This window comes from Sorex araneus, chromosome 5 (assembly GCF_027595985.1).
Source record: "Sorex araneus isolate mSorAra2 chromosome 5, mSorAra2.pri, whole genome shotgun sequence".
NCBI classification, from domain to species: Eukaryota; Metazoa; Chordata; class Mammalia; order Eulipotyphla; family Soricidae; genus Sorex; species Sorex araneus.
In genome coordinates, this window is record NC_073306.1 from 26,863,599 (window position 1) to 26,874,435 (window position 10,837).

The window sequence follows — 10,837 nt, forward strand, 5'->3', positions numbered from 1 at the left end:
TGATGGCCACTTAATACCTGCATTGCAAACCACAACACCCTAAAGGAGAGAGAGAGTAACAGGGAATGTGCCTGCTGCAGAGGGTGGGGGAAGGAGGGGTCGGGGTTAGGACACTTGGAACAACGGTGGTGAAGAATGGGAACTGGTGGAGGGATGGGTACTCAATCATTGTATGACTGAAAAGTAAACACAAGTCTGTAACTGTACCTCACGGTGATTCATTAAAAAATAATAAAAATTTAAAATTTAAAAATTTTTAAAAATTCTTACATGGAGTACAAATAAAATATATTTGTATATTCAATTTGCATCCATTTTTAGTTCTTAGATTTATATCAGTAGTTTAATGTCATATTTATAGATGATGTCATAATATATCTTTTAGAAATTAATAATGTTAATGAGAGGACAGTGACACTTAAGCCTGATGCTTAAGAAAGTTGATTGAAGTATCATGAAAGAAAAGTTAAAAACACAGGGCTGCAAAAGTCAAACTTATGTTCCTTATACTCCAAAATGGAACATATATTAACATAATAAAAATATCATTTAAAAGAAATTAGTAGGAATAGTTACTTATAAAATAAAGATAAAAACATATATCAATTTTTTCTAAAATTTCTTGCATAGTAAATATATAATAGTAAGGCATTCTTAAATCTATGAAGGAAATACAAATAAAATGTAAGGAAATGCAAATAAAATTATCTTCATGGTTTGCCACAATTTTTCTGTCACATCTGATTAGAAAAAGGCAGAAAAGGTAAACTCACATGTAATCCTAAGGAAAGCATGTAATAGCTTAGTTGTTGATGTTTATGACTGATAACTTCCCATGGTAACCATATCTTGTGGGTTGTTGACTCACTTAATTCCTGTCACTCTGAACAAACATTTTCTCTGTTTGCCTATTTTTATAATTTTATATGAATCTCTGTGTCACAACTCTGATTAAAACTGGCACAATTACATATCAATTGCAGAAAGATTAGTTCTAGAGAAAAACAAGCTTATGAGGAAGAAAAAGAAGGAGGAAGAAGAAGAGGAGGAGGAAGAGGAGGAGGAGAGGATGAGGAGGGGGAGAGCGTGGGGGAGGGGGAGGAGAGTAGGTGAAGGGGGAAAGGGAGAGGAGCATGGGGCCAGAGTAGAGGGAGAGGTGGCAAGGAGGAGGGAGAAGGGGGAGACAAGGAGGAGGAGGAAGAGGAAGAGGGGGAGGGGCAGAAGAAGAAAAGAAAGGTTAAGTTTTAAAAATACAGAAAGATACATCTCTGAGAAGGTAGTGTCTGAAGGGTCACTACATCCTCTGCCAGTTGCAGAAGGATGAACATCACTAATTCTGTCTGTGTTTCCCCTTGCTTTGAAAGAGTGTCCAACTCTACAAGCATGTCAGGCCAGCTGGGGCCACTCCCGTTTGATCATTTCACTACAATGCGAGACAAAGCGTCTTTAGTATGATTCTCCTCTTCCAAAACGTTCAGTGTGCCATTTGCCATCAGGTCGGTGACACTGTTCTTCAGGTGGACCTTCTGCACTCGAGAGATGCTGTTCCACCGAAACCTGACAACATGTTCCAGGGTCTGAAGGCCAAAATGTCTGACTAAGGCGATTTGGGTTATTTTGGCCAGCCTCAAACCACGGGGGACACTTCTGGGCACTTTTCTTCAAACTCCTCACAGAGCTTGAGGGCCTGCAGCCGGTAGCGCTGGGTGGAGCATGGGGTCCTCCACGGCTTTCACCAGCTGCTCACGCAGCGCGTTCAATTGGTCCATCGCCAGGGTGCGCTGCCCGCGAGCCTCAGTGCCTGCCACAGGGTTGGTCTCCGGGAGCACGAGGCGCCGAGGGTGGCCGTGGAGGGGTCCCCAGCGGCTCCCCAGCTGCAGCAGACCGGGCACCCGGGGATGGGGCACGGACTGGGGAGCTGGAGGGGGAGTGAGGGTGCTGCCAGCTCCAGCTGGGAAGGACCAGGCTGGAGCAATAGCACAGCGGGTAGGGCTTTTGCCTTGCATGTGGCTGAACTCGGGTTCGGGTTCGATTCCTCCATCCATCTGGGAGAGCCCACTACCTAGAGTATCCTGCCCACACGGCAGAGCCTGGCAAGCACCAAAAACAGTAATAACAAGTCTCACATGGAGACGTTACTGGTGCCTGCTGGCGAAAATCGATGAGCAATGGGATGACAGAAAGATACATCATACAAAAAGCAAGCACATTGTTATGTTAATTATGTTGCATTATGTTAATATCAAACAACATAGATTTCAGGAAAAATATTAACAAAAAATATAGAAACATTTCATTGTGATAAAATGTAACTCATCAAGAAAATATAGCAATCATGACTGTGCATGCTTTGAGTTAAAGAGATTTAAGACATGAAACAAAAATTAAGTAAGGTATAAAGAAATACATTACTTCACAAAATATAGTTGCTAATTTGTCCTTTTTGAGTTTTAAAATATTCTATGGAAACAGTATAAAGAATTTTCAAAACACTTACTATGGATCTTACATAATTCAGCAGTTCCTCACCTTGGTATCTATCCCAAAACACAGAAACAATAATTCATAAAGATAACTGAACACCTATATTCAATGCAGCACTATCTTAATTAGCTAGTTCTGAAAAACCTCGTGAAAGATAAATGATAAAGAAAATGTGATATATCTGCACACATATACATATATATCTGCACATATTTACATATATATGTAAATTTCCCAAAATGAAGTCAATTGGATTGGCATTTTTCACCCCTGTCCAGTGGGAGTCAATTGCAGAGAGTGAGACAAACACACAAGGAAATAAACACATAGGATTATCCAAACTTTGTTATCACCTAGAAAGCCCCAAATGAACTAACATTTATTCAATACAATATCTTTCCCCTACCCTGATTCCCAACATGTGAGCCATTGTTTAAGCTGATGGAGGCAATAAGGACAGTTAGTAAGGCCATCAAAATTCAATGAGTACATTGAGAGCAAAGGCTCATATTTCAAATAGTCAATTATCAGGCACTCTTAAAGGATAAAGTCATGACAATTCCTTATTCTACTTTTGCCTATGTTTCTTTCTACAGCTGAAAGACCCTAAACTGTCTCATTCTGTCCTTCCTTAGGTAGAAGTTCTCTCCTTAATCCTTTACCACTCAAGGATAAACATTTCTTACCAATTGTATTCTAAATGACTTAAACTATTGTATCCAGGTGACTATCTCAACCTTAGGTTTTTGTTAGGGGAACTATTGACTTTTTCCACAAAATGAATGAACCTGGAGGGGTCATTCTAAGCAAAATTATAATGACAAAGGCAAATTCCAGATGACCTCACTTATATATGTGATAACTAGAAGTAAAGCAAGGGAAAAACAAAACCAAATGAAAAATGTCGTAGATTCAGACCACACAACTGAGGTTACCAGAGGAAGAGGCTGAAGGGGTTTCAGTAGACCATGGTGGAGGGAGATAGGTACTTTGATGGGGATTATGGTGTGGTAACATATTTTGATTTGGGGGGAAGTGCGGTTCTGGCCATACTTGACTGTGTGGTTTCCTCCTGATTCCTGGTAGGGCTCAGGGAACCTTGGGTCAACTGAATGAAAGGCAACCATTGTACACACTGTAGCATCTCTCAGGTCCTTGGGAAAGTTTCAGCATGTCTTGGTGAGATTCAGCTGCAGTCCAACCTTTCCACACTTGAGGTCGAAGTCGGGCAGCATTTGTGCCGCTTGGCTAATATTTGATGTTATTAGGACGATGTCATCAGCAAAGCAGAGGTGGTATAGTTGCCGGCCGTCTATCTTCATTCCCATTCCTTCCCATTCCAGTCGTCGCATGACATTATCGAGGGTGGCACTGAAGAGTTTAAGTGAAATGGTATCACCCTGATGAACCCCTCTCTTTATGTCAATGATCACTTCCTTGTAAAATGGTGAGATCCTGGTGGTGAATCTGTAATACAGCTTGTGGAGGATCTTGATGTACTGAGTTTGAATGCCCTGTTTGGCAGGGACTTCGATGACCGCTTCAGTCTCAACAGAATCAAAGGCCTTTTTAAAAATATATTAATGTTAGACAGAGTGGCATCTTGAACTCTCTCGAAACTTCAATGAGCTTGGTCACCGTGTGGATATGGTCGATTGTGCTGAATTCTTTTCGGAACCCGACTTGCATGCATGGTAGTCCTTCGTCTAGTATTCTGCCTATTCTATTCAATTCAATGAGTGAACAACTTGTAGACAACGGACAACAGGTAGATTGGGCGATAGTTGCTGATGTGGATGTCTCCCTTCTTGAACAACAGAATGGTCCTGCTGGTTTTCCATTGGGATGGAACTTTGCATTGGGACAGGTAGCATGTGAAGTGTCGAGCCAGTGTATTGACGAGTACTGGCGACAGATTCTTCAGGTGTTTGGGTCTGACCTTGTCTGGACTGGGTGCTGTAAGCATCTTTACCAATGAAATAGCATGTCGGATTTTGGGAGGGAGGATTTTGGAAACAACAAGTCCATCCTGTGGAATTTGGCATGTGGGCAGGTGGATGTGGCTGTCAAAGAGATCTGAGTAGAAGTCATGAATAATCCTCTCCATTTTCCGTCTGGAAGATGTGATAGATCCATTGGGACGTTGGAGGGCAGTCATCTTGGTCTTGTAGTTGGCGAAGGACAGACAAGCGTTGGGAATACTTTTCCCAGCTTTTGCCCCATTGACCAACACTGCTGCTGTTCTCTCATTGAGGTCTTCCTTTATCGCTTCTCTGCACAGCTTTGCGAGCTTGGACGTTAGTTAGCTTGTAGTTTCCTGATGCTCATGCCAAACCATGTTCGTGAATGAGCTCAAGACTTTCCAAAGACAGGCGTCTGTTTGTGGCTTTTCCACTCTCGGCATTCTTTGTGCAGCCATGGAGGTGCTGAACCAGTCGATCTCCTCGTCAATGTTGTCAACGATGACATCTTCCCAGGTTGCCACAATACTGCCAAAGAGCTCCCAATTGGTGGTCATTCTGGGAGTTCTCTTCTTAAACTTAAATGTTGTAGTCCTTTCTCCTTGCTCTGTGAAGTAGAATTTTGCACAAAGTTATATTACATATATATAACTTCTCCTAATCTATAAGTGCTTCTTTTTTTTTTTTTGGAGGAGGCATTGATTACAGCAGACAGTGGTCAGGGAACATTAGGAACATTACAGGGTCTGTGCTTAGGCGACCACCTATAATGTTGAGGATCAGGATGTAGTGCTGGGGATTATGCAAGGCTTGACCCATGAGTTATCTCTCTGCCCCGCTAATTATCATTCTTAAAAATTATTTATAAGTGGATAATTTGATTGCTCATAGTTTGATGTATCAATTTTATATGTAGTTTTCTATATATCTTTTTCAGGTAGGGCGTTTGCCTTGCAAGCGGCTGACCCGGGTTCGATTCCTCTGTCCCTCTTGGAGAGCCCAGCAAGCTACCGAGAGTATCCCACCTGTGCAGCAGAGCTTGGAAAGCTACCCATGGTGTATTCAGTATGCCAGAAATAGTTACAAGTCTCACAATGGAGAGTGCCCGCTCAAGCAAATCAATGAACAATTGGATGACAGTGGTACAGTGCTACTGAGAATAAACTTTATCCATAAAATCATGCAATTTACTAATCACTTTGCATAATTTTATCTTTTTATTATAGCTGAGTAGTATACCATTGTGTATATACACAACAATTTCTTCATCCGGTCATCTGGTTTTGGATAGTTGAATTGTTTCCAGACTTTGGTTGTTGTGAATAGTGCTTCAATGAACATAAAAGTACAAATATTATTTCAAATTGACATTTGGGGTACTTGGAATAGATGCTAATATTTGCAATTACTGGTTAGTATGGAAGCTCAATTCTTAGTGTTTGGAGAAGCATCCATATTGCTTTCCAAAGAGGTCAAACCATCAACATTTGTTTATTTTGCTTCTGTTCACTTGTCAAATGACATTAGCCATTGGATTTATTTCTATATTCAATTTATTGAAGTGTACAACTACATCGAACATACATACATTTTGAATGCTGTATTCTCTTTTTACTTTCCTTTCTTTTTTCCTGCTACACAGTCCAGTTATCAGCACTACTCCTGGCTCTGTACTCTGGAGTGACCCCTGGCAGTGCTCACGTGACCATATGTGTTGCTGAATATTCAACTGGGTCAGCTTTATGCAAGGCAAGAGACCTAACCGCAATTCTATCTATTCAGCCTTATATTTTACATTTTATATGCAAATAATAAGCTAGAAGAAAAAGAAATTAAGAAAATAACCCCATTTATAATTGTGCCAAAAGTAATGAAATACCTCAGAATGAATTAAATGAGAAAAACAAAATATCTGAACACTAAAAACTGTATATCACTAATGAAAGAAATAGAAGATACAAAGAGCCAGATAGACATTCCAGGCTAAAGAATTGGAAGAATTATATCAGTAAAATGATTATGTTACTTAAAGCAATATACAGATTAAATGTAATTGCTTTCAAAATATTAATGGCATTCTTCAAAATATTTCTCCAGAATTATGAAATGTGCTTGAAACTATGAAAGACCCTAAGGAAAAATGATTCCCTGAGAAAAAAGAGCAAAAATAGAGGTTATCACATTTCCTAACACCAAACAATACTACAAACAATGCTATAGAGATAATAATTAACATATTACTGAATTAAAGCACACACACAAACCAATTAATCAAATTAAAAGCTTAGAAATAAAGCCACACATATGCAGGTGACTAATTTATGATAAAGAGACCAGGATAGTGAAATAAAGTAAGAAAACTTTCTTCCAGAAATAGTGCTTAGAAAATTGATCAATCACAAGAAGAAGAATAAAGTTTGACTCCTATCTAATAGCACTCACAAAAGTTAATTCCAATGAATTAAAGGCTTGAAAGTAATATCAGAAACCATGAAATACTTAGAAAAAAAAAGCAGTTGATGCCCCTTCTGACATGGAATGTATTCAGGGATTCCTGTCCAAAACCAAGGAAAACCAAATGTTTAAAACAAAATTTTAATGGAGTACCTCCAGTAATGAGCTTCTGCACAGTGAAAGAAACTAACATCAAAAGAGTGCAGTATTATTCGCTGCTCTCTACCACCCTTTTGGTATAATTTCTTGTATGTAATAACAACATATTCGAGGGGGAGATGATAAAGTTTTTCTCTCTGGGTTGAAAGCCATTATGTACTCCAAAAAAAGACAGATGTTTACAACTATTATGTACAAATCAGTAAGATAAAGCAGATACTTATTCACATGAATAGGAAATAAAGGTTAGAGTGTGCATGTGTTTCTAAAATTATGTAATAGTAGTGCCAAACCTAGTAAATCCACTGGAGAATTCAGGGATGCATGTATACTGTGAAATCAAGAGGACTGAATTGCAACCAACCTTTACATAACCTTTAAGTCTATGGACTGGTGGGAAGAACTTAATTCTGCCTCTTCTCCTATTGGCAGGGAGAATATGAAAGGGAACAGATGGAAATAAAAAGGGGAGCCTGGCCTTCATTCACCTTTGCTCAACTCTCAAACTAAATGATGGCTGGTTCAGCCCTAAATATCTTCTTATTTTTCACTCATTCAGTTAAAACTGCCTCCACAGACTGATAGCCTACCATCTCCTCCTGGCCACGGCCATTAGGGTTCTCGAATAAAAACATTTTTATTTTTGATTTTTGATGAATCATTTGTTGTCCAGAAGGACCAAATACTCCAAATTTCCTAGTATTAATATTTGCAGTTCTATATTTCAAATACACTATTGCCATGAAATATTTATTGGATATTTTTGCAATCTGAAATGTTTTTTCTGGTGGTCTGCATTCTATTTTTCAGTGTGGAACTGCAATATAAATTGAAAGATATGTATATTTGAAGGATAAGATTGAGAATTAGGGTAGGATAGCCAAAGTTACATGGAATTTTATTTCTACACCTCTCTGCTTTAGGAAAATCTAAAGGTACCTTTCTAACACTAGCAGGGTCCTTGTCTAGTTGTTTCTCTTTGGATCATGAGAGAATTTGTCTATGACTGTGCTCTTAACTTATAGTTAAGTATTATGACTCTTGGCCTGTCCCATTTTGATGTAGTTTACAGGTAGTTTACAACTTCCCTGGGTCCATCCAGTCCCTTGATCAGGACAGTGATTTTTGGGGTGCTAGAAACTAAGAGCAACTGAGACTTAATTCAAGTAAATAAAACAGATGCCCAGGAGTAAATATTATTCAGAGTTAATTCACTCCCAAGTTACAAAATCATAGCATTAACTGTCTTCCTATATCTTTACAGAAAAGGACATTGCTCTAAAGTAAACTATGCCAAGGACATAAGGTAAGGAAAACAGCAATATTTCACTTACAAATACAAAACTCAGATTCCTTAGAAGAATCTGACCTTACAAGTTATAATAGGGTCTGATTTGGGGATATAGGTGATTAGCTGACTGGGGAAGAGGAGCACAGAGAAGTTAAAGATAAACACAGAGGAATGGGAATGCCTCAGTAGCACTGTGATGAATGTAACCCAATAAACCAAAGCTCCCTGTGGCAAGGGAGAAAGGACAAACCAATGTTATCCTAAAGATTTTCATAACAAATGAAGCAGATTGCTATAGATTTAATTATTTATTCCTATTTTTATGCCATGTTCAACAAGTACATTTCATGAAATAAAGACTTTGCCTAAAGGATTATTTGTTTTGTTAAGAGAGCTAACTGAAATTTAGAGACTAATAAATCAGGAGGTTATTACATGCTATAATTGAGTTGATTCTCATAAGATTATATTTAATTATGAAAGTATAAATCTTAACACTTAGCCTTAGGAAAATAAAATTGAAAAAGAAATGCATGTCTGATGCAATAATGTCAGGCTCATACTTTTGTTGGGGAATTCTTGGCAAATAAACCACTTTTTTATGGCATTACATTCTTCACGTCAGAATAACTATAGAACTAGATAGAATACCTTTCAAGCTTGCTATTTAGTAAGATCTAGAAAGATTTTTTATATAGTGTGAAGAGTAGGTGTGAATAAACCCAGTGATAGCCTGGCTTGGTGATGAAAAGGAACATTTCTTTAAAAGAATGATTTATAATTTTTTTCACTTAAAGTAACTTTGGTAGATAGGAGAAAACTAGGGAAGGGAGTGTTACCAGGTGTTAATTTTTCCCTCTAAGGACACATAGAGCCCTGCTTAGGGAATAAAGCAAGGCTTTGTCACTAAACACAGGATTTAGTGATCATGTTTGTCCTCTGGGATACGAAGCAAGGAGAGAAGGATATCTCTGAAAAGCACACTTGGGTGACGGAAGAAAGTAATCTGCTGACAGTGGGGACCAAGTGTTCACTTGGAATCTGCCCTGACTTAGTATGAAGCAGGACAAAGTCATCCTTTAGTAACTGGTTTCCTTGCTTGCTGGTTTACTGATAGGTCACCCCTGGAATTTCTTCTCCACTCTTAAACCAGAGAGAACTTTCCAAATGGAAATCTGGGTCATGTTACTCTCAAATTCCACACTCTACTTAAAACTTTCCCCTGGTTTCTCCATGATATGAAATCGAGAATCTAGTACTCCTTAATGTAGCATGCTAGTCCCTGCACACCTGCAGAGTTTGCCCTTGTGTTTCATTTACCTCAACTTTCCTTTCTTCCACTTGTTACACTTCACAGTTACACTTCACACTTCAAGAGGACAGTGTTAAATTTCCTGGCAATACCTGTACTTTCCAGCTGCAAGGCCTTTGCAGATGCTGCCTTCCGCACTTCGGTGAAGTTACTGGCACCCACCCACTTGTTCTCTGCGCTCATGGTTTCATGCTTTTCTCATGAGCTCCACGGAGTAGGGATCAGCTTGATTTTGATTTTGTACATTAAATTACCACTAGCATAATGACAACCTAATGACTGAAAAATTAACTCAATTTTCTTTCTTTTTTTTTATTTTATTGAATCACCATGTGGAAAGTTACAAAGTTCTCATGCTTATGTCTCAGTTATACAATATTCAAACACCCATCCCTTCACCAGTGCCCTTATTCCACCACCAAAAACCTCCCGCCCCCGCCCTCCCACCCCCAACTGCGTAACTGATGAATTTCACTTCATTTTCTCTTTACCTGGATTACATTCCATATTTCAACACAAAACTCACTATTGTTGTTGGAGTTTCCCCCCAAGAAAGACAGCCCTACTACCAAGGAAGCATTTGATAATTAGTTTTCCATTGCTTAAAATGAAGAGATATGTAGTCCCACTGCTCCAAGTACAGAACTCTTTTTTTTCCCTTTTCTTTTTTTTTTTTCCTCATCCCCCTTCCTGCGCCTCATAATATGGTGGACGCGATGCAGCGTTTCTCCCCGAAAATGGGAAACAACCGGGAAAGAGGGATATTTCCTCTTCTCGGCTGGTGTGGGGCTATGGCTTAGTTCACAGTTTAGAGACATGGCTGCTACTTTGATTACCTTCAATATTTCAGCAAAAAACTCACTGTTATTGTTTGGAGTTTCCCCCCAAAGTCAGAGCTGCTAAAAGGAACCGTTTCACATTGCTGACAATTAAGAGATGTTAAGTCTCTAGGCCCCTGCCACGGCCTCTCGGTTTTGGATTTCTGTATAAAGTCCAGGGAAAATTCTGCCAGAAATTGCACAGCCCAGCTCACAATCCCAGTGCATTGCTGTAAGAAGCCTCTCTGGTGCCAAAATGGGATAGAAGGCCTCTGGAATCAAAGTCTTTAGGAGCAGAGGGTCCCTCAACTCAATTTTCTTAAGTGTACGAGCTTCATGCCAGATTTTGCTCCTGGGA